Raw genomic sequence first — 25699 nt, 5'->3', positions numbered from 1 at the left:
GCCTATCAGACTTTGTGGCAGCAGTGAGAGACTTTCTTGCAGTCTCAGCTCGGCAGGGGATACAGGCTCTATGATGATGGAAGTCCAACGACTATTTCATGTGGACTAATGATGTTTAATGTTTGTTTGTGGACTTGAGTGCTCCTGCCAACTTGTCACCTTTCCGGTGGGGGTCTCGAGGGATTTTGCCCTATATTTTGCCCTGCTTAGGACAACGTTTGGCTAATACTAATAGTTAAACTGAATGGAAACTAATAAACAATAGGAATATGAGAATGACATTACTAACAAAATAAAAAGATCCAGCAGGTTTTTTGTAGGTTTTTACCTTGGGTCAAGTCCTCCTCCTCCCCCTTTCCCTCCCCCCCTCCTCCTTTGGTGATGTTTACTATAGTTACATGTTCCTCATCTATTCGTTTGTGTGCACTATGGGTGATTACCTGGTTTCTAGGCCCGTCTAACTGGTTGGACACTTTTATTTTTGGGCTGCACAGTCCAGTTTTTCAACCGATTCCTCTATTTCGTGGGATGTTTTGTTGCTTGGTCTACAGACGGCAGCAGATTCCTTTGGGTGCCATTGTGTGTTAGTGATCTGTGCCAGAATGGGTGGCTGGACACTTTTTGTGGTAGGGCGGGAATGCAATGCATCATCAACTACTCAGAGTCTAGGTTGCCCATTTTTTCAAAGTGATGGGGTTAATTTCATGGAGGAGGGGAATTGTTTGTTCCTTGAGGAGCATTTTTCAGTGTTGGGGGTTTTAGTGAGATAGGTAGTATGGTGGCGGTCCTGGTTCCTTAATGGGAACCATGTGTGGCGGGGAGAGACCGGCAGTCTGTAAAGCGTCCATATTGCTGCAGTAAGGGCGGTGCACACCCGTTCAATGCACGGGTTAGGCTGATTTCACCCTACTGGGGTCAGCAGCGCCTCTCATCTGGGAGGGCTAAAATTGTGCATCGGTATGGGTGTTGGGTGTCTCACTTGCTAGAAAGGGAGAGTTGGCCCTTGCAAGTATTATATTGACATGGGTGTCTTACTTGCTTAGAAAGGGAGAGTTGGCCCTTGCAAGCAGCTCACTTACCATTGTGGGATAGTTGGCCCTGGTAAGTTGTGAGTATCTTTTGTCTTTTGCCTAAGTCAAGCTGGCGCCGGTGGTTTGCCGTTCTTTCCTCTGCCACCATACTCATTATTATAATAAATAAAGCTGACCTTTTATTTTCAAATGGCATTAACTTGGTCTGTGTCTTTATTTTGGAAATAGTGTGGTTTAAGATTATGGTTACATCCATCATCTGACAATAGAGGTTTAAAATAACCGAGGTTTGCATAGAACAGAGGGCATATAAAACTCTTGACAGGGATGGATGGGGTTAATAATGTGAAAGGAGTGGTAATTTAGGATTGACAGTTGCTAAGTTACAGGGATAGGTTGTTTGTCGTTAAGGGGGGAGTGGTTACTGGGCTTATGGGTAATGTTTGTAGGTTAGTCAGCCTCTTTGATTCTGATCTCCCACCCTCCCTTCCATATTGTGTCTTGTGTCGGCTTTATTTCATGGTGGGGAGAGACCGGCAGTCTGTAAAGCGTCCATATTGCTGCAGTTAGGGCGGTGCACACCCGTTCAATGCACGGGTTAGGCTGATTTCACCCTACTGGGGTCAGCAGCGCCTCTCATCCGGGAGGGCTAAAATCGTGCATCGGTATGGGTGTTGGATACCGTCTCACTTGCTAGAAAGGGAGAGTTGGCCCTTGCAAGTATTATATTGACATGGGTGTCTTACTTGCTTAGAAAGGGAGAGTTGGCCCTTGCAAGTAGCTCACTTACCATTGTGGGATAGTTGGCCCTGGTAAGTTGTGCACATCTTTTGTCTTTTGCCTAAGTCAAGCTGGCGCCGGTGGTTTGCCATTCTTTCCTCTGCCACCATACTCATTATTATAATAAATAAAGCTGACCTTTTATTTTCAAATGGCATTAACTTGGTCTGTGTCTTTATTTTGGAAATAGTGTGGTTTAAGATTATGGTTACATCCATCATCTGACAATAGAGGTTTATAAGTTTCTGGATGCACAAAAATAATTATATTTACAAACATTACATTTATTCAAAGTATTCGCCAGCATTTATGTCTGTTTTCACCCTTTCCAGGGTTTTACTTGGCTTTGCAGCTGCTGCATGGAAGGGATGTGGTCAGCATCCTGACGGTCAGAATCTCAAAGGGGCAGAATGCCGACAACTTCTAACGGTAAGTATGAGGGTTAGGGTTAGACTGCGTGAGGTGGGGTTACGGTTAGACTGCGGGAGGGAGATGGTTAGGCTGCAGGGGTGTGTGGTTAGGGTTAGGCTGCGGGAGGGGTCGGTTAGGGTTACTGTCTGATTTGCCAACCTACTGTAACCGCGAAAACACATTTGTAATACACTTCTTCGTGCGTGTGTCTAAATCTGTACTGCAACTCAGATGCATGTACAGGCAAAAAACAGTGCATATTTCTGCTCATCCCAATTATGTGCTCTCATTTACTGACATGTATTCATCACATTGTGTTTACTATTATCCCCCACTGCCCTGCCTAAGTTACATAGCAGTGTCCCTCTGCCACAGGGCACCTAGTGATGTCATAGTGATGTAATTGTGGCAGCTGATGATGCCACAATTTTGAGGTGTGATGGGTATTAACAGGCAGCTGGTTGTTTCCTAGGTTATATCTGATACTGCTGGAATAGAGCCAACACAGATACAGAGCCCCCACTTTTCTGAGTTAAGGATCTGGAGATAACATGAAGAAGAAGAAAAGTAACCATGTTACAGAACATCAGATGACTGTCGCTCTGCGCATACGTCCATTTCATGGGACAGAGGGCCTGATTCAGAGCTGGACGCTATCAGCCGTTCGCCCGCAGGAGGTACGTCCGTCCAAATGTCAAACCAAGCGCTCGCACGTGTGGCCGCTCGTAGCAATTCTTCCGCCCCATATTTCCACAACCCCTCCTCTAGCTAATGAGTGTCCGAAATAGTGAGCGCACTACTCTTTTTTGGCTGAAGTGTTCACTCGCACAATTACGACCGGAAGTAGGCCTGTCATTTGTCGATTGCCTTGTTTCTCCTTCGTCAAACATCCGTGAATCGATTGATGCCAATCATTACTTTAATTTACTTAATTGTTGGTCGAAAGTTTTCAATCTTTTTTTTTTTTGGAATGTCAATAAACTTTATTGTTTGTTTTGTGTTCATTTTGGTCCGTAGAATCCATCCGCTTTTAACGGCAAGCTTGTTTTTTTTCATTCCAAAGGCTGTTTGTTTGATTTTTTATTAGCTTTTATTTAGATTTATAATTTAGAAATTGTTTTATTTCTGGCTTGTTGCTAACGCATCCAAATGCAGCAAGCCAATCATAACTCACAATATATTTTTAGGGGTTGTTCACATGACTCACACATTAACCAATAGAATTCTTCATGTTATTTATGAAAGTACATTAGCCAATCAAAATTTAGGGGTCCATGTAATAAAACTGATTTGTCTTAAAAAAAAACCATTGCCATCATGAGAGCCAGTGCTTTTACACGTGTTGAGCTGCTGGTGCTCACTGAAGTAATTGATAGGAGAATTACTGACATGCCGCCCCACATCACCAACCAACGCAAGTGCCGGGCGTACACGGAGGTGCGGCTTAGGCTGCGGGCCTTGGGATATCGGAGGACCATCGGCCAATTAGAGCGCCGGTGGTCTGATTTACGCCGCCGGGCCCCACACCTGCTTGCGCATCTTCGGATGAGGATCCGTCGGCGTAAGTGGATATTTGAATGTTTATATATCGATGACAATCTCTTGTTACTTTTTGTCTTTGCTGATGTAAATTTGCATTAATGCGTTCTGCATGTGTGCAGTTTGCATTTTTTTCGGGCTAAATGAGACCTTCTTTTTTTATTTAAGATTAATATTTTCTTTGTGGTTAAGGTTTTACATTAAAAATGTTTTTGGGTATGCATATTTGCTAATATTACAAACTATACATCATTTAGGTCAGGAGCGGATCCAGAGACATAGACGGAGGCCTGCCCGACCCCTCTCCCCAACTCCCACCATCTCCTCCCCTGCCCACTCCTCCCAAATTTCGCCACCCTCCCCTGACCTGGTCATCCCTATTTCCCCTCCCTCTCCTGCTGCCCAAATCCAAATCACCCCTCCCTCCCCTGTCCTACCCATCCGCATTCCCACACCCTCCCCTGATGCACCCACTCCGGAATCCAACCCCTCCCCTTTATCCCCCCTGCACATTTCGCCCCCGTCTTCTTAGATCCACTGGCCCACTTCGGAGGAAGAGGATCTGGCCCTGAACCTGCAGGTATTTTTTGGGGGTTGTTTGCAATTATTGTGTAAAAATGTGCCCTATATGCTTACACTGTTGTATCCCTGCTTACAATCTATGGGCAGTCCATTTTTTGGATTTTTTTTTTTTAAACGCTTTTTTATTTCTTTGTAATTTTGTGGGGTTTTTTTCCAAAATTTTTGACCAATTTATTCATGTTTCTAAACAAAATAAACTTTACAATAACTACATATGCCAGAGCCGAATACAAGTTTCATTGTTTTTTATTAAATTTCTACACTAAAACCAATATACAAATGGTGTAAGGATTAATTAAGATCCCAAAGTGATTGTTCAAACCACTATTCTCATGTTCTTTTTTTTTTTTTTTTTTTTTGCCAATTGATAATTTAGGCAAAATTATGTTACCACTATAGTTTTGCAACAAAATTAGCATGTTATGTAAACTTTATTTAACTGTAAAAAATCCTGTTTTTCTTGTATGTATTTTTTAAAGAATTCACGTTTATTTGAAACTCATATTTGTCTTTCTACAGACCCAAGGATGCGGGATCAAACCATTTTGGGCCAGATAATGGCAATGAAGGGACATTTGGTCCAGCTGCTGGTCGCAATGGACCATTTGATTGTCTTTTTGCAACATTAATTTATTATGTTTTATGATTTTGTTAATAAAAGCTGTTTGTTTAAACCAATCTAATTTTTTGACTCCAAAATTAGCTCACAAGGTCATTTTTTAATAAAATTTTTGGTGTAAACATTGTGGTTTATGGATTTTGCATATGAAAATGCAAACAATGTGGCATACGAATTTTTTGGAGTAAGTATTCTTTAAAAGTTAAACTTTATTTTAAAAAAAAGTGGTTTCCCAAACTTTAAATACATATTTGGACTTTCCAATAATTGGTCCAATTGACATTAACTCCATAATGTTTTGCAAAAAATCCCTTATGTAATTATTTAAGTTAGTCAAAAATATCCATGCAACTCCCATAATAATTTAAAAAATAATAAAAAAGGTAGGCCCAACTATGCAAACATGTTGTTAATTGTTATGTTGTTTTTAAAATTGTTTTCCCCAAAAAAGTTACATTTTTAAAAAAACACTTGTAAATTAAGTTAAAAGCTACTGTCCATCTGCTGGTTTTTCATGTAAAAAAAAAGAAATAATTTTAAAAGTAGTTTATTATACAATTTTTCACAATAAAAAGCAAATACACACAAAGAATGGAAACAAAAAATCAAGAACTGCTTGAAGATGGTGCATGCCAGCATATTGTCCCAAAATCAGGTAAGAAACACATTTGTCCAGGTGTAAAGGTCATTTTGGAGTCATTAATGTCACAGGCGAGCATTTTCAGGAAGTAAGAAGGTTGTTGTTTGGATTTTGCACAAAAAAAAAAAAGGTTAAAATTCGAAACATAGGATAGTAAACACACATAATTTTCAGTCTTCACAATGTCAACAAATGTAAAACCAAGGAAATTCAAATAACTGAAAAAGCGGGAAATGACATCATCACGTATGGCCCCCCCTGACACTCTCCTCCGACCAACCTCGGTAGGGCCATCCTCAGGCAAGGCATCCTCTGGCTGCATTGGGACACCACTCCTTATGGCGATGTTGTGAAATATCCCACACAGGACCACAATTTTGGAAACCATAGCCGGCAAATACATGAGGTCGCCACCAGAGTGAAGGCATCGAAATCGGCCTTTTAAAAGGTTGATACAATGCTCCACCACCTGCCTGGTGGCAGTAAGTGCGGAATTATATTGAGTTTGTGGCCCTGGTGTGGGAACCAAATAAGGAGTGAGTAGCCAGGGCATGCAAGGGTAACCACTGTCTCCTGTGAAAAAAAAAACATTCAGTACCATTTCTAAGTCAACAGTGTTTGGTTTAAAAATTAGGGGTACCACTTACCCAGAAGCCACGTGTCACCAGCTTGTAGGTTGTTTAATTTGTGCCAAAGCCCTGATTGCCGGATGACAAATTAATCATGTGCACTTCCTGGAAATTTGGCATTCAGGGACAGGATCTGGAGGGAGGCATCACATACCACCATTACATTCATTGAATGGAAATGCTTGCGGTTCCTAAATATGGCCTCCAGCGCTGCTGGAGGCTGAAGTGGTATGTGAGTGCCGTCCACAACCCCTATGATGTGTGGGAAGCCTGCAATTTGGAAAAATTTCTGCTTCACCACATTAAGGGAACCCATATCCAATGGCATATTAATAAAATGATGTAGGTGCTTAAACAGTGCATCCATGACCGCCCTCAGGATCCTTGAAAAGGAGGATTGGGAAATGCCTACAACATTCCCAACTGTGGTCTGGAAGGATCCTGAGGCGCAAAAATGTAACACCGACATTAACTGCGTAAGTGGTGGTATTGCTGTTGGATTGTTAATTTGCCTTTCAAGATCACTCTCTATTAATGAAAGAGTGTCTAGGATGATTTGGGGTGGTAGGCGATACCGCCGTAAAACCACATCATCAGGCATTCCAAAAAGGGTGACACGTGTTTAAATATCTGGGGCCTTGCATGCCTATGATGCCTACACCTAGGAGGATGTTCAGGTTGGTCGGGGTCGTGGACCATTGCCACTATAATTCGCCCAACATCAATCTGAAATGATAGACAATGTAGTTATTTTTCAAATATTTAACAATAAGAAAATATACTTATCTTTTTGACACATTAAGAAGAATCTTACAGGGTTAGGCAGTGACATCTTGAAGAAAACCTACGAATTAGATTTAACATAAATAAAAACTAAAAAAACAACAACAAAATAAAGACAGCCTAAGGCAAAAATATAAAGAATGCATGCACTACACAGATGTTGTTAGTGTCTGATTTTATTCTATTAATCCAATGTACGCTAACGCCACAGACAGGAGCTGTGCAAAATATACGCAATAGAGGACAAAAAATACCGCTAAATGGTATGCTAACGCCACAGACAGGAGCTGTGCAAAATATACGCAATAGAGGACAAAAAATACCGCTAAATGGTACGCTAATGCCACAGACAGGAGCTGTACAAAATATACGCCAGACATTTTGCATTTTTGATGGCCAAATAATCATTTGGGCCCAAAAAAAAAAAATGCATAATGAGATCCCTTAAAAAAACATGATAAATGTTAACAATAAACAGGGTCTAATGTATCTCAATAAACACTTACCATACAAAGATGGACTCGAAATGCAGTCCACAAGACGAAAGGAGATAAAATTTCCTAAAAAAAAACACTTTATAAAAAAAAAAAAATTATAAAACCAAAAGAGCGAACCACCAAACTTACCTCAAAACCAAAAAAAATGCTTATTACAAAAACACAAAAATGCGAAAAAAAATAAAACCACTCGATAACTCTCAGCAAATCCAAACACCTTCACAATCAACAACTCCACACCTAGAACATCCACCAACAACTTCTATCAACCCACCCCGAAACAAGGCTACAAAAAAGCCTTAAATAGACCTAACTTTCCCGCTCAAATCAATGACGCTCAATAGATGCGCCCGTATAATGCACACGCATCTATAAAAACATCACGAGAGGCCACAATGGGTCTGCTGAATTCAAGGGTTTAATCATGTCCACTGAACAGCAGCAAAGCCAAATTCCAGGACCAAACAGTAAGTAGCTCCAAATGTAAAGTTAACACACCAAAAAAAAAATAATGTTTATTTTTTTTGTAAGGTGTTGAGACTGACAATGAGGAGGCTACGGGGCCAAGTACCCAGGCCGGGGCCAAATGAAAAAGGCAGCCACAATTCACAAGAAAGGAGATGGAGGCTTTGGTGCAACAGTGCGTGGATAACCTGGCACAGGTACCCCGAAATATGGGTGCAAGCCAGAGATGTAAACTGTGGGAGGAAATAGCCAATGGTGTTGGTGATTTTGTCCGTTCAACCAAAGAAGTCAAACGCCGATAAGTAAATGATAGAACCTATTTCCACAATTCTAAAAACTTAGTTAAAAAACTAAACATACATTTTTAACCAACAGATGGAGCGACTTCAAATATCGGCTCTAACAAAAACTGGCTGATAGGGCTAGGCATGCAGGGGGGACAGGTGGTGGTCCAGCCCCTGTGTCATTGGAGTTAACCAATTTGGAGGAACTGGCACAGGGGTGTGTGCAGGAAGAGGAGGTGTTTGGCGTGTCCAACATGGACACAGACATGCCAGACTTTGCGGCTCCACATGTTGCTGCAGGTAATTTTTTAAAAAATGTTTGTTTAAATACAAAGACAAATGTACTACTATTTTTATGATCTCTCTTTTTCACACAAGCACAGAAGAAGACAAGTCTGCTCCAGAACTGAGGTTTGGCCACAGTAGATCTGCTGGCTCCGTAGGGGAGGAAGCAGTATTTCTGGCTGGGGAGCCTGTGGCGGACAGTCCAGGGCCTTCCCCCTCGCAGGCAGTGGCCCTTCTTACAGATCTCAATGATAAAATGGATAAAAACACCGAGATTCTGCTGAGGATGGACACCAATCTGCTACGGGTGGCGAACGCCCTGGAGGAAAACGCTGCGGCCAATGTCAGAATAGCTAATGCCCTGGAGCAGTTCGTCCACCTGCGCATGTTGGAGCCGGCCTCCCTTCCTGCCGGAACATCAGGGCCCTCCACCTCTGGCGCAACATCGGCTATCCCTCCAAATGTGCCTAGCCCTATGCCTAGCTCAGAGGAAACACCAGCTACCTCTGCCTAGGCACGCCGTACAACCAGTCAGACAAAATCATGCTCCCTCCAACATCAAGCCAAGCGGGGGAGAAGGCGTTGACAGCACTGGCTAATTTCCCCAAATTCCATCTCTGTGTTTGCCCCATATTTTGGCTACACCAAACCTCCCTCTCCTTTCTTGTGAATTGTTTTTTTTTTTACATTTTTTTGTTTTAATGTAAAATAAAATTAAAAATTGGCTGTAAAAAAAGCCACATTTGGCAAAAAATTACAACGTTTAATTTTTGCAAAAATAAAAATCCATTCTTCAAAAAATGTGTGTCCAATTCATTAGCAAATGGCTGAAAGGGACTGGAACAAACATACTTAAATACATAACAAAGGTCATATACTTTAAAAAATATTTAAAACCAAAAAACATAAGGTAACAGGTAGGTAAACAATAACACAAGCAAAGCAATTAGTAGATGATTGTCTTTCTGTATTGTAACCAAATTGTCCCAAAAAATTAGACATAAAAATAAAGGTGTTAGCCTTTTTAAAAACCAAAAAAACTGACAACAACATGCGTACGGTATTTAGCAAAAAAAAACAAGCATTTTAACCTTTATTTAAACTTAATTTTTGTGATTGCTGTGATTACAAAACCCAAACAAATAGGAACACAACATGCATTCCAAATTTAGCTAATAAATCATGGCCATTGAAAATCACCTTCTCGCAAGTGATCCAATTATTAGGTGATTGGTCTTGTGCCTTGTAAAGGAGAATAGTAAAACATCGATTCGCTAAGGGAGCTACGAAGAGACCATCGTCTTTGCGAGATCCAATACCCTACCACAAGCTGAACGAGCAGTCATAATGGAAACTGTACAGTGACGTGTACAAAATAGCGTCCACATTGGACGTTCGCACAAGATAATACATGTACGCCCAAAAAACGGCTTGCCACGCCTGCGTTTTCTCATCTCCAGCCCCGTTACCACCCATAAACGGAACATTCTGTCAATCAAATGACATAGGTCACTTCCTGTTCGCTGTGTATATGAGCGAACGAAAAATGACCGCAATGATCCGGTCGCACATGCGCAATGAGAACCGGACGGATGCGTGGTTTAAAACAATTGAATGCGTACGAGCGAACGGCTGATAGCTTCCAGCTCTGAATCAGGCCCAGAGATCAAGAACGGCACCCGATGTATAACAAACCAGCTCGGACAGCAGACAGTGCCATTGCAGGACCCTGGCGAGGATCCTTATGACGTTCTGCGCTCAAACAGGACAAGAGAAAGAACATTTACATTTAACGAAGTGTTCAATGACGCAGCTACCCAGGACCCTGTGTATCAAACTTAGTGGGTGATGTTATTTTCGGGCACAATGCTGCCATATTTGCCTATGGTCCAACAGGCACAGGGAAGACATTTACTATGATGGGTAAGGATTGTGAGCCCAGAGTAATATTTCGCACCCTGAAGGATATGTTCAAGGCCATTGAGAGAACTTCGCTGTGTCATTGTCCTATGCTGAGATCTACAATGAAACTGTAAGGGATCTGCTAAGACCTTCCTTTGGGTTGTTGGCCCTCAGAGAGGATCCCTATGGCAATACCAAAATAGAAGGGATTGCTGAATTCTCCCCTAGCAGTCCTGAAGAGACCATGGCTTTGCTGAAGAAGGGAAATAAGCGGCGCTCTCAAGCAGCCACGGCCGCCAATAAGAAATCATCCCGCTCCCATGCAGTTTTACAGGTCACCGTAAAGCAGATAGGTAGTGATAGAGTGGGCACAGGCAGGCTGTACATGGTAAACCTGGCAGGATCAAAACGAGCTAGCCAGACTAAGAACAGCGGCCAGACCATGAAAGAAGGTGGTTACATCAACTGCTCCCTTCTCGCTCCCTCAGAAATTGCATTATGGCGCTACATGAGAGATAGGCAACTCTCAGGACAGCAAGTTGACCTGGCTGCTAAAGGGTGCACTGAGAGGCAATACTAGAATGGTCATGAGCGCACCCATCAGCCCTGCGGACACTGCGTATGAAGACTCTCGCAGCACACTGATCTATCGGAGCAAGGGCAAGGACATCAAGACACTGGTGGAGAGGAACCGTGTCTGTTTCCCCTCCAAGACCACTGAGGGCAGCAGAGGAAGCAAAAAAGAAATTCATCCTCCAGAGCCCCACCATAAGAACAACGTGCACGGCTCCCAGGACACTGATATTACGAGTTCATGGCAGAAATTGCTCTCCATTTTCCCAATCCCAAAGAAACACCTGGCTGCATTTGAAGTGGAGAATAACCATGTTTGTGTCCTCCACAAGATCCCTGAGGGCGGCAGACAAATCAATGTGCAGCTTAAATTCGTCCTCCAGAGCGGGACCATGAGAACATGCATAGAGCCCGGGACATTGATGTTATCAGACACACCGCGGGTTTGCTGCAATAATCAAAAAATAAATAAAACCATATTCATTATGCAACTATGACTTGACTGTGACTATTTCTTGGTAAACAGGTAAAATAAACAAAAATGGTGTCAGTGTCCAAATATATATGGACCTTATCTGTGTGTACATGTATATATATATGTGTAATAAATATATATATATATATATATATATATATATATATATATATATATTATATATATATATATATATATAATACAGGGTTATTTTTCTGGAGAAATAGGTTCAGAAACTGTGGGTGGAGCTACTGGGGATGGAGCTATAGAAAAACAATTATATATATATATATATATAATAAACATAAATATAGTATTTAAAAAAAAGAAGGCATTCAAAAGGGACTTCAAAATAAATATTTTTTTTATGGAAAATACATTTTGGCCTAGGACGTCATAATAATGAGAGGTTCAGGAGTTCCTGCTGAAAAAAATATCTATCTATCTATCTATCTATCTATATATACAGTATACACACATACATTATATACTGTATATAAATAAGTGCTTACCATAATATAGTAAATATTCATAAGTGTCAATTCAAAAATAAAAATAAGTATTTCTTGAAGAGAAATAAAATGGGATATTTGGATTAGACTGGAGGCTGGAACAACATGTGACATAGAGGATTTTATAGGAAACCAGTAGAGACAGAACCAGAACCCGTGGGGAAGATGATAAGTTCTAGAAGTACGTATATACAATTTTAGGGCAGTCATTTAAATATTTATAGTTGATAGTCTAGGGTGTAACTACCATAGATGCAAGGGGCACAGCTGCTATGGGGCCCAGAGCTGAGGGGGCCCCATCTTCTTTGTCTAAGTTACATTTGTTATATACATTTTTCACCATTGGGTGGTACATAGGGGCCCTTACAAACGTTTTGCTATGGGATCTTCAAGTACCTGGTTACGCACCTGGTGTCAACATACAACTATTGGGTCAATCCAATTATCCGTGAATGTATTTCTGCAAAGGAAATAAATTTGCTGATGATGATGGATGGGTCAGTGTGTGACAATCTAGTATGGACATAGATGATTGAGGCTAAATGTCTGACTCTTCTTTACCAGTTGTTACAGAAACATTTCATGGAATGGGAATGGGATGTGGGGCAACGACAATACTTCTGTTAGTTTAAATAATCCTTAGTAAGAGAGATGGTTGAAGATTACACTTGGGGCTCCTGTAGGATTGGGGTAACCTTGAAGCAATGGCAACAAGAACTTTGTATTTACTTATCTTACTGAACTACACTACATTTTCAGTTTTGGGTGGAGGAAGTCTTTTTAGGATGTTGTAAACTTGTTTTATTTTTTTAAGTTGTGATGAAGAACCCTCCAAGTCATAGACACAGTACAATGTGCTGGTGTCTGTCTGACTCACTGTATTTATTTGACCCTGTAACCTTTTAACACAAATGACAGAAAGTCCATTTACAATGTAGCAGCAGGGTCTGCTGTCACGGAGAGGATTGCTGCGACGGAATTTATACCAAAGACTATATGTCTCCCTAGTGGACTTTCTATATTTTTGCGGACCTTTGGGAACACGTAAATTATGTAAATTACAGGAGAGAAAGGTTTGAGAATGTTGAGTTAGAGTAATATATTACCAGCTGAGCTTGTTTACTTGTTTCCCTGGAAACCCATTTTATATTACCAAGTGGTTTTTAGTACCTGTTGCTACATTTGGATGTTATCTTGCAGTACCTTTCTGGCACTGTTGTAGCCCATTACATAGATACTCAAATAATTTAGTTGATGGTTTGCTATAGAACAGAATGTACTTTTTGTCAACAATACAGTGTAAGTGTAATAAACCGGAAGGGGTCGTCCTATCCACCAGAGGTAGGGGCTGGCTGGCAAAGTTTAGCCTGGGGGGCATGCACAAAGCACTGGCCCATGTGTGTCAGTCCTAATTTTTAACTATCAAGATGGTACTCCCTGTTCTACAGATATGTCATCAGAATTAAAAAAACAAATGCTTGATTCTTGAAATAAAGCATTTGTTTAATGCAACACTATACCTCCCAACATAATTATCCCTGCTATTTACTAAACGTAACTCGCAGAGACAGCGTTAGTGATAACCGCTGTGCCAGAGAGTAACGAATCTAAAATTATGTTACTGAAGAGAGAGAGAGAGATTGGTTGTCTTAGGGGAACACATATATCGCTAGTTTACTAACATAAATAACATAGTCACACTCAAGAGTTTGTGTTTCTGACACACAAAAAATATTATATTGTAAACAGGGGATAAATGCCTTAATCTAAACAATGAGCGCCAAAGTACAGTAAATAACAATAAATGATACAATTACCACACGATTCGCAAGCGCACTGGTCCAGGAATTACAGTCGTTTACAAGATGCTGCCACTCATTGAATGGGAATGTATGAGTAAGCAACTCAACCAGGGCTCAGTTTTCATTCACTTTAGATTCAATTGTATAACAAACAAGCGGGCTCATTGGCCTTTATTATGAGTCACAGTTAATGCAGCACTTCAATGGTTAGTATACATTTGGTGTCACTAGGGGCTGAACTATGTTAGAGGATCCCATTGTTTCTAATCTCCCGCCCTAGGTTTGTTAATTCAAAGGGCCAATGCATACAAAGTTGTACAGTAAATAATATGAATCCTCCAGATCTTCATAACTTGTCGGTGTTTCCTCTGATATTCATGCTGTCTGATCCATAATCCTGTGGAGACATAAGGAAATCGGTAGGTACCATACACGACCAGTTTATCTCATTCCTGGGGTCAGATATCATATATCTAGTGTTCAACATATATCATTCGGTCGACATCCTATTATAATATAATATTCTTTATATGGAACATTTTCTGTGTCACTTTGTATGTTATTGAAGTTTGTGTATGCGCTATTTAGCACTATGCACATTGGTAAATGTAAGTTATGTTTTGGTGTACTCAGCATTGGATTATTGTTAGAATGGGACACAGGGCCTGATTCAGAGCTGAACGCTCTGACCAGAGCGCTCGCTCTGAATCAGGGCCCTCCTCCATGACAATGGAGCGGCCTCCTGGCTGCTCGTATAGCTGTGGGTGACCACCCACAGCATATGCGAGCGGCCAAAAAGATGGTCGCGATGGTCTTGACCATCGCGACCATCGGACTTGTGACTGGAGACCCTGCGGTAGGGTCTCCCTGCCACAAGCCCTGGAGTGATGTCAGTGGGGCCGGCTTCAGACGGTAGGCGTTCACATGGGAACAACTCCGCCTGGCAGGCACGCCCCCAGCACGCCCACCAAAGGCCCACCAATCAACATCGACAGCACGCCCCCTTTGGTGCGAGACCCGGAGCGATGGAAACTCCCTCCGTCGTGTGCATGCGCAGTGGGGAACATCGACCCGCTTGCGAGCGTCCTGACGCTCACGAGCGGGTCTGAATGGCCCCCACAGTTCATTGTGGTGAGGTTTCTGAAAGGATTATTAAAAAGCTTGCTGTGCGATTGATGTACAATACATTATTTAGATATTGCCATATTAACTTATTTCATCTAAAATGGGGCCGAGCGCCCAGTCGCAGAGTAGCATGGTGTGCCATTCACAATATGGCATAGGGCAGCTGTATGGGGATGCGTGCACTACTGGATGATTGCATGCACATTGGGATCACGATCGCACACGGGTACGTGCGCAAATGTGCATCGGGTGCGTGAAGTGACTGCGGACGATGAATATCGTGAAGCGGGTTATGCGCAATTATGCGATTGCTTACAATCTATTTGGCTTCGACGAGAGTTACAACCGCGGCATATCGGAGGGGTCTTCGCATAATGCTGCAAGAGAATGGGCATAATGACACCCAGTCCTGCTCTCTTCTATAAACTGCAGCTCCTGCATAGCAAGCGTGTGCGTGTAATGTGTATCATATACATATATTGTTTGTGTGTGTGTGTGTGTGTAGACTGGCTTTTCTCTTACCTTTATGTTATTCTTTGGGAACCGGATGTGGGCTCTGACTCTGGCTGCAGTTCCTTATGGCCCCTCTTCTTCTTGATGTTTAGGAAGCGGAGCCGGGGACAAAGGAGGAGTAGGATGGTATTGGAGGAAGAGGAGGGATGCTGGGTAATAGGCATAAAAAGATAGCCTGGTACAGGAGAAATGGCATAGGAGGAGGAGGAGGAGGGGTGCTTGGTATTAGAGGAGAAATGGGGACAGGACACAGGAGGAGTAGGCTGGTAATGAAGGAGGAGGAGATGTGCTGGTAATAGGTATTAGAGGAGAACCAGGGATAGGATAAATTGGCTGGCATAGGAGGAAGAGGAGGGGTGCTGGGCATTAGAGTATAGATAGGGACAGGAGAAATAGGCTGGCATAGGAGGAGGGGTGCTTGCCTGGTATTAGAGGAGAGCCAGGATCAGTAGTAGGCTTGAACAGGACACGGAAGCCAGGTACTACTCTCGTGTAATCAGGGCCGTAGAGAATAGAAAGGGTGTGGCCTATTCGCAGGAGCCGTGGCCACGCCCCCTCAGAAAAAACCTGGTTTTTGCACAGTACAAATCTAGAGGAGGGAGGTGTGACTGCTTCCCCCCCACAGACAGCGCAGACAGAGGAGTGGTGTCAGACCCAGGCCCTCCAGCCCCCCTTTCGGTGCCCCAGCACGTAATAGGGGTTGAGAGGAGCCAGGAGGAGTTGGGTGCCAAGTAAAGAGTGGATGGGAATTGGAGAAGGGGGCAAGGTGCTGGGTATTATAGGTAGAGGGGAGCTGCCACCAGGGACAGGAGAAAGCATGAGCCGTGCATTAGAGGCAGTGAGGGGACTGCTGGGGCCAGGTGCGCTGCGGTACTGCTCCTCATATCCTCTCTGGGGCTGATGCTGAATGAGCATGGCCACTTCTGTCAGATAGCAGGCAGAAGGGGAGAGAGCTGGCACATAAGGGGGTGGGGCCATGTGTCTGACTCTGCTCTATTCCCGCTAAGCACTGCCAAGCACAGCCCATTCTGCAGGGACCAGCGGCCGGCCCTAAGTGCAGAAAATGGGACCGGCCCGGGGGGCATCTGTCACCCTGCCCCCTGGCCCAGCCTGCTTCATACCAGAGGTACTAATAAAAGGCTTTTTTTCTGAGACTTATAGAAAAAAAGTTGAGCAATCATTGCTTAGTGGAAGGAGACTCCTCCACACCTGTTATTTAGTCTCCTCTTATTCTGATCTTTTGTGGTCTGTTACCATTAACAATGCAAGTAAACAATGGTTTAAATGGAATCGGTATGAATTACCGCTGGACCCCTGGCCGGCAGTTCAAATCCCGACAGCGACTGGCCGACAGAGGAAATCCCGATCATCCCTAGGTAAGTATAAACTAACCTATTTTTCCCCCTAAGCCTCCTTTAGGGTGCCTTATCCCTAACCTCCCCCCCTGTGCCTAACCCTAATCCCCCCGCTAAGTGCCTAAACCTAGCCCTCCCCCCGCTGCCTAAACCTAAGTCCCCTGAGGGGGTGCCTAACCCTATCCTCCCCCCGGGAGTGCCTAACCCTCCCTCCCCCTAGGCTAACCCTAACCTCCCAGGGGGGTGCCTATCCCCAAGTCCCCCTCGGGAGCCCTAAACCTAACCCTCCCCCCCGCTGCTGTCCGCTGCGGTGCCCAGCATCCGCTCGATCGGGATGCCGGGCGCCGTTCTCCCAACATCAGTTAAATGACAGGCATCTAGATTTAGATGTCTGTCATTCGTCCCTCATCGGGATTAAATTGTATGGTAGCCGGCAGTCGGCATTCCGTCCACCGGCTTCCTAAACGTATACGTTTAAATACATTTTGATGAAGTGATGATGTACTAGTTTAACCTTTCTTCCTATTTTGGGGTCTCTCTCGCTCTCTCTCTCTCTAAAGCATACAGACAAAGCAGAAGATTGCCACCTTAAAAATCAGAAACAAATATAAAAGCTTCATGCATTAGGGACATTGAAATTGGATGGGGCGGAGGGGCTCACAGTGGGGAGTGAGGTAGCAGACAGAAGGGGGGTGAAAAGAAATTTAGTTCATCTTTTTTTATTGTATGACAGCCATTGAGCATCTGGGGATGATGTAACACAAATTAAAAATATATCATTGTATGTGTGACGTCCTAACTAACAAAGTCCCCCTTTACTGGGTTGGACAGGCCCACAGGTGTACAGGGGAAATTCCCGGTGGGTCCTACTTTCTGAAGGCCTCTCCCACTCTTCTAGGAGTCAGTAACTTCATGAAGCAGGATCATGGATAAACTTGGGTGCTTGGTTTGTTTCTATTGAAGCTACACCAGTATTAGCCCTCCTGCTAATCAAAGTGGGTGGTCCTGACACACCACTGTCCCCTCTTTTATAAAGGAGCTCTGTTATTTGCATGGTTGCCCAATTTCCTCTGTGGTGGATGGCCACACACCCTCTGGTGGCTGGACATTCCTCTTCTGGAGGCTGGCTACACCCATTAAGCTTGGGCCACTACTACTGCATTCTCTGGTTGGCACTTCATGCCCTAGTCCGGCACTGCCCTATAACCCCTATTGGAGGGTTGTAACTTGTCAGTATATCTCTCCTATTCACAAAGAAGCCTTGAGACATATATCAATATCCTTAATCTATCTGTCCTACAATGGAATCATTTTATTCAATATATATTTTTACACCACTTTATTTCATATTCTGATGGAGCCTTCGGATCTCAATAAGAACCCATTGACCATTTGTTGGGGACCAATTACCTAGTGCATATCGGACATATGCTTTGAGGAATTTGTGGAGAAAGACATTGAAATTTCTTGAAGTCTGTAGATGTCTTGGACATATCTCAAACACTGAAACCCGAGGGGCATAGCCAATTAATTGTCAGCTCGGATCTATTCAGTTAGGTCCTGTATCACCTGCACGTTAAGCTCCGAGGGTGCAATTTTCCTCGCAGCCATCGGCTATTTAAGAATAATACTCTGCTTAATTGACAAAGGGCCTGATTTTGCAGTGTACGCAATTGCAACTACGTACGCAGACCGGCCGATTGTTCAGCACTGCGATTACGCACGCATATAGGAATCCATCACAGAGCAAGTGACAGGCCATAAGTGTTTGGGGGCGGTGACGGGGGAGTGGTTGGAGAAACGCAGGCGTGTCTGTTCATTTGAATGCCGTTGTATGGGTGTGCATAAATTAGCCACTGCGATTTCATACGCAGCCTGAGTACTCACTGCGTGCGATGAATCTTGCAGTTTCTGCGATGGGGTCAGACCTACTGTAAATGCTGTGTGACGGGCCGATGTGCTTCGATGTTACCCATGTATACCAAGGAGTGCGAGGTATTACGGATGTGAGAAAGCAGCAGTGGGCATCTCTATGCTGGCTGAGCTGTGGCAGATGTTAGTATATTTTCACAGCTGCATTGTGTGCGATTTCGCAGCTGCAATCACAATTGCGATCCATGCTGAATCAGGCCCAAAGATGTTACTATGTTGCACTCCAAAATCTCTGAAACCAAACGTTACAAATTATTATTTATTTTATTTATGAACAGTCACTTATATATAGCGCCAGCATATTACGCTGCGTTTTACAATTGAGAATTGAAAACCTAATTCGTAGAGTCACTGCTATGCCTTAGCTCTTATAATGTAGGTGTGTCTATCTATATTTAACAAACACCCTTTTCTCACATAGAGCAAAAACCCAGGTTTTGGCACATGAACGTGCATTGAGCCTGGTTTTTAGATATATGTGAATGTAAGATACAGTCCTGGGTCCATGGCCCTGCTTTTTACCAGGGTTGGGCTGAGGGATTCGGTATGACATACCACTGGACGTGAGACCAGCGAATGTAATACTGACACCGGTGGTCAGAAGAGTAAAGATCCCGACAAGGTACTATACAATCTCTAACCTGCTCCCCCCATAACCCTCCCCTAGTGCCTAACCCTAAACTTCCCCCAGGGGTGCTGTCCGCTCCCTAGCCCGCCTTACGTTTGTTCGGTATGCCGGGCATCGGGATTTCGATGGGTGGATAATCAGAGTCGTAACTAGACTTTTTGGTGCCCAGTGCCAGAAAGAGCATTGGTGCCCCCCTCATTTTTCAAAGGGACATAATGCACCCAAAAAAGGGCCATGGCTTCATGGGGAAGGGCCAGGGAAGACATAGGAGAGGCCAGGAGATGCTGGGGATGAAGCAAGAATGATGATAAACAGAAATTTGACAGGCCCAAACAGCGCCCCCTGACCTGTGGTGCCCTGTGCGATGGCACCGGTCGCACTACCCTAGCTACGGCCCTATGGATAATGATAGGCGTCGGGATTTCAACGCCTTTTATTAGTCCCATACCAGGATTTGATAGTCGGGAAGCCAGCGGTCGTCATTTCGACTGCCGGCTTCCTGAGACCTGGGAATTTGCTGGGTTGATAGACCCGACAATATCCTGGATCTTGTCTGAAAGGGTTATTATTTGTCTAACATTCCAATTGCTGCAGGTAATATCTATATTGCCATATAATTTATAGCGAATCTCAGTGATCTATTCTCTGGTCACTGCAGAAATAGTTGATGTAGTTAATATTTGTGTTGGAATATAACACATGGAATGAACATCAGTGATCTAACAGCTGGGTTATGTTGTAATACTGTACATGATTTTGTACTAAGATCAGCGATCTGATCCCCTGATCACTGAAGCTATAGACTATATGTTAGTGTATAAAATGAAAATGTTATATTACAGTGTATCTAAGGCTCAGTGACCTAATATAGCTGAAGCTACAGTATATTGCACAATGTCACTGAAAGTAAAACTTAGTGATCTGAACCTCTCTAATCACTGTAGCCAAAGTCTCAGTTGCAGGAGTACCTGGGGAATTCTGTCTAAAACCAAATGGTGGCCTGAGGCTGCTAGACAAAAAGTCTGCTGTACAATTCCTACAAAATACTAGGAAAAAGGAAAGTACTGTATCTCCAGTCAAAAAAAACAGAAATCTCAAATGCAAAAATTACACATTTATTATATTAGAAATTGCAAATAAATAATACAGTGATTTGAATGTATTCATAAGGGTCTGTATTTGTAGCGAGAGTCAATAATAAATAGATAATATAGATACTTTAATATCATGTGCAATAATAATCACAGAATTGCTCAGATAATTAGGTATCCTTTCAGAAATCTTATATATAAAATTAATTGGTCTGTTATGCATTCAAGCATGCCTGCACCGATTTGGATGAAACCAATGCGAGGTGGTCCAGTTGGATCCTGGCCAGTTTTTAAGGAGATTAGGGTGCCGATCGGACCTCCACTTCGAGTGAGCTGGGCAGAACTTTGACCCAGGGAGCCTGTTTTGGCCCTTCCACTGGATAGATTTGAATGAAAACTTAATAGAGTGGTAACATTGGATCCCAGAAGACATACTAGGGGGTTGGGGTTGAGGTCCCTGTCGGACCTGCCGTTTGTGTATACTGGGCAGAAAATTGACCCGGGGAGCCTATTCTGAGCCTTTCACTGGATGGATTTTGATGAAAAAAAGGGGTGGCAATTGGTCTGGGGTGCCTAATGGAGTGGTTGGGGTCCCAGTCGGACCTCACGGCCAAGTGCGGCAGGCAGGCCTTTCCTCATGGGTGTGTTGGAAGAGCTGCTAATTATTTTTAAAATGTTGACAGTTACATCCAACTCATTCATAACTTAATAACTTGAAGATTTAAACCGGGCAACGCCGAGTACTGCAGCCAGTACAGTATATATGGAAACGTTTGAATTATTACCCCTATTGCCACTACAATATCCAAGTGATTGGTCTGAAGATGTTAGTAAAGGGGAGATGTATCAAATCTTTTAAAGAAAGGACAAGTGAAGAAATTGAAGCACTGTGGATTAAGGGAATATTTTGATACAGTGTTATACAAGCCCCATTGTTCAGTCAGTAAAACGCAACATATTCCGTGAAGTCTTCGGGCTAAAGCCAATCCCACCGCATATTGGGTTAGGGGAACTACATCGTAGGTGGATTTAACCAACCTCTGCTGCCCGGGTACGTGGTGTTCCCATGTGACACTCTGATCTCTGGGATGTCATTTCATAAGTCACTCAATAGCTGTGTGGGGTCAGCAATTGCGGCAGAGGTCACTTGTGAGTCAGAAACTGCTGTTTCAGAATAAACGGTAGCTTCATAAATACAGGGCTCTTTGGAGAGCTGATCACCTGATATAGGGCTCTATTTACTAAAGTGTTAGGTGATAAAGTGAACGGAGGTAAGGTACCAGCCAATCAGCTCCTAACTGTCATTTTTCAAACACAGCCTGTGACATGGCAGTTAGGAGCTGATTGGCTGGTACCTTATCTCCATTCTCTTTATCTCCTAACACAACTTAGTAAATAAACCCCAAAATGACTGCCAGTATTCTTCTTCAGGGGGTGTCTTGATAAGAAGCCCATAGGCTTCTACCGGGTAACACCCACTAATTGAATCTCCCAGTGAGGTAATTGAAAACCCCCTAAACAGTATAGAATAGGTTGTTTAAAGTTTAGGTGTATTGCCTAAATGGCAATGACTCACAAAAGTAATGTAGTGACAAAAGTTTTATTCAACCTAATAGAGGGGCCTACTGTATGTATCAAGCAGTGACAAACGTGGAGAAGTGGACCAGTGGAGAAGTTGCTCATAGCAACCAATCAGCTCCTACCTATTATATTATAGACTGTACTTGATAAATGTTACTTCAAAGCATGGGCAACTTCTCCACTGGTCTACTTCTCCTCGCTTTTCACTGCTTGATAAATAGACCCCAGAGTGATATACAAGTTAGGAAGTGGCAAATAAATGACAATCTGGGTCAAAAAGAGATACTAGCTCAGTGGCTATCATGTAAGAATTAGGGGTGGATATAACAAGATGGATTCCGCCAAACAAAAGCGTTTTAATTAATTATTGATTGATAAATGCAATAATGTAGTATCATTCAGATGTATACAAGATTTTTTTTTTTTTCTTTGAAACTTATTACAATAAATATCTATTTAGTAAAGATCGCAAATCCTCCGTCTTGCAATTTAAAAATAGTGGAAATGTGATATTTTCATATGTATCATTCAAATATCGCAAATATTTATTGTCTTGCTCCTGTTTGTCGCATACCTCAGATAACGTAGAAATGGCTTTTTCGTAAGAAGAAGGTAGGAGAGGGGTATCTGGAGAGCCCACCCATATATGAGAACTCCCATGTAGTAAAGCTCCTCCTTTTCCCTATACCCCTTTTCCACTGCCACTAAAACCCAGGTTATTGCTGTGTAAACCCAGGCTGTGGCTCAGGGGAAACTGCTTCTAGAAAAAGGTCCCAGGTCGGGTGATCTGGCATTCCTTCCCGGGTCTCAAGCAGGGTTTTACACAGGAAAGACCCGGGTGAGGCTCAGTGGAAACGGGTATTCATAGTCATTCGACCCGGGACCCGTTCACAGGGAGAGCCGCATTCCCGGTGCTTGGAGATGATGGCAGACATAAGCCCCGGCAAAATCCCGGGTCCAGCCTTTGGTGTAAACATGATTCAAGCCGGTGTGACAATGCTTGAAACCTGTATTCAATGTCCTGGGCTGGATTTTGATGAAAAGCTGGTATTCGTCTACTTGTTACTCGTGAGCAGGAACCTTCATCACAGTCCACTTTAACTGAATCTTTAATTCTCATCAATTATTCTACACGGGTAAGTACATGGATCCACAATGTTTGATGTATTTTAATTGAGTAATTGTAATCCTATCTTATTGGGTAACGAAAATATGATGTTTGTGGTTTGGATGACTGCACATGTTCCGCTTATTCCAGGCACATGCGCAGTGCTTCAGATTCCAGAGTGCTGGTCTACAAATTGGCGATAAGCTGATATGAGAACCATCGCATCTCTACACTAGTTTCACATTCCACAGTGGTTCTTGCTTTGCGATTTTACTTGGAATCATTTTGTACATTCTGCCGATAGCTTTTTTTTTAGCGTGGCAAAAATCTGCGATAATAGGGGAATTTATTCGCCAAATTATTACAGAAATGTAACATATGCCACTTAAAGACAAAATCATTAAATAAAGTAGTTCAAGACGCTGTCAGATCTAATATGTTTAATCCACAATAAAATATAGTAAAATTTAAATGATAAAACACAAGAAAAGACAAGGAAATAAAATACAATAATACACTGAACTGCTTCCCCAATAATGTGAACTCTGGATTCAGATACAGGAAATCGTAGAAAATAAATACATACCGTGCATCCGGAAAGTATTCACACCGCTTCACTTTTTCCACATTTTGTTATCTTAGAGCCTAATTCCTAAATGGAATGAATTCATTTTTGTCCTCAAAATTCTACACACAATACCACATAATGACAACGTGTAAAAAGTTTTTTTAGATTTTTGCACATTTATTTAAAAAAAAAAAACAGAAATCACATGTACATAAGTATTGACGGCCTTTGCCATGAAGCTCAAAATTGAGCTCAGGTGCATTCGGTTTCCACTGATCATTCTTGAGATGTTCCTACAGATTAATTGGAGCCCACCTGTGGTAAATTCGGTTGATTGGACATGATTTTGAAAGGCATACACCTGTCTATATAAGGTCCCACACTTGACAGTGCATATCAGAGCACAAAAAAAGCATGAAGTCCAAGGAATTGTCTGTAGACCTCCGAGACAAGATTGTCTCGAGGCACAAATCTGGGGAAGGGTACAGAAAAATATGTGCTACTTTGCAGATCCCAATTAGCACAGTGGCCTCCATCATCCATAAATGGAAGAAGTTCAGAACCACCAGGACTCTTCCTAGAGTTGGACGGCCATCTAAACTGAGCGATCGGGGGAGAAGGGTCCTAGTCAGGGAGGTGACCAAGGACCAGATGGTCACTCTGTCAGAGTGACAGCATTCCTCTGTGGAGAGAGAAGAACCTTTCAGAAGGACAACCATCTCTGCAGCAATCGACCAATCAGGCCTGTATGGCAGAGTGGCCAGACGGAAGCCACTCCTTAGTAAAAAGCACATGGCAGCCCACCTGGAGTTTGCCAAAATGCACTAGAAGGACTCTCAGACCATGAGAGACAAAGATTGAACTCTTTGGGGTGAATGCCAGGTGTTATGTTTGGAGGAAACCAGGCACCGCTCATCACCAGGCCTATAGCATGTCATGCTGTGGGGATGTTTTTCAGCGGCAGGTACTGGGAGATTATTCAGGATAGAGGGAAAGATGAATGCAGCAATGTACAGAGACATCCTGGATGAAAACCTGCTCCAGAGCGCTCTTGACCTCAGACTGGGGCGACAGTTCATCTTTCAGCAGGACAACAACCCTAAGCACACAGCCAAGATAGCAAAGGAGTGGCTTCAGGAAAACTCTGTGAATGTCCTTGAGTGGCCCAGCCAGAGCCCAGACTTGAGTGCAATTGAACATCTCTGGAGAGATCTGAAAATGGTTGTGCATAGACGCTTCCCATCCAACCTGATGGAGCTTGAGAGGTGCTGCCAAGAGATATAAGCAAAACTGCCCAAAGATAGGTGTGCCAAGCTTGTGGCATCACATTCAAAAATACTTGCGGCTGTAATTGCTGCCAAAGGTACATCAACAAAGTATTGAGCAAAAGTTGTGAATACTTAAGTACATGTGATTGCTTAGTTTTTTTTTTTAATTAAATTTGCAAAAATCTCAAAAAAACTTTTTACACGCTGTCATTATGGGGTATTGTGTGTAGATTTTTGAGGACAAAAATTAATTTATTCCATTTTGGAATAAGGCTGTAACAAAATGTGGAAAAAGTGAAGCGTTGTGACTACTTTCCGTATGCACTGTAATATATATATATAAATGAATAAAAAAGCTCTCTATACTCAGCTGGAGCTCTTAATTAATGCATCCAAAGAATGGCAACACAGGGGGAGATGTACTAAGCTCTGGAAAGTGATCAATTGGAGAGTGATAAACTACCAGCCACTCAACTCCTAACTGTCATGTTGCAGGCTGTGTTTGAAAAATGACAGGAGCTAATTTGGTCGTTAATTTATCACTTTCCAATTTATTGCTTTCCAGAGCTTGGTACATATCACCAGTTTGTATACAGCATAAAAATGTATCCAGCGTAAGATTTGTGGTTCTTCTCTTTACAGGAGAACCATTATTACATGATACTGTTCATAAAAATGAAAAAATGATGGTAAAAAACACACTCAATTCCTCTGTGTAAGG

The 25699-nt window shown here is 42.8% G+C and overlaps 1 pseudogene; it reads left to right on the top strand.

Annotated features, from left to right (window-relative positions):
- Positions 1-2773: 2773 nt before the first annotated feature.
- LOC148436116 (kinesin-like protein KIF19 pseudogene) lies at positions 2774-11517 on the top strand (annotated as a pseudogene).
- The last annotated feature ends 14182 nt before the right edge of the window (positions 11518-25699 follow it).

This window comes from Taudactylus pleione, unplaced genomic scaffold, assembly GCF_031769625.1.
Source record: "Taudactylus pleione unplaced genomic scaffold, aTauple2 ptg001956l, whole genome shotgun sequence".
Classification (NCBI taxonomy): Eukaryota; Metazoa; Chordata; class Amphibia; order Anura; family Myobatrachidae; genus Taudactylus; species Taudactylus pleione.
This window is presented reverse-complemented; position numbering and strand designations above follow the sequence as displayed.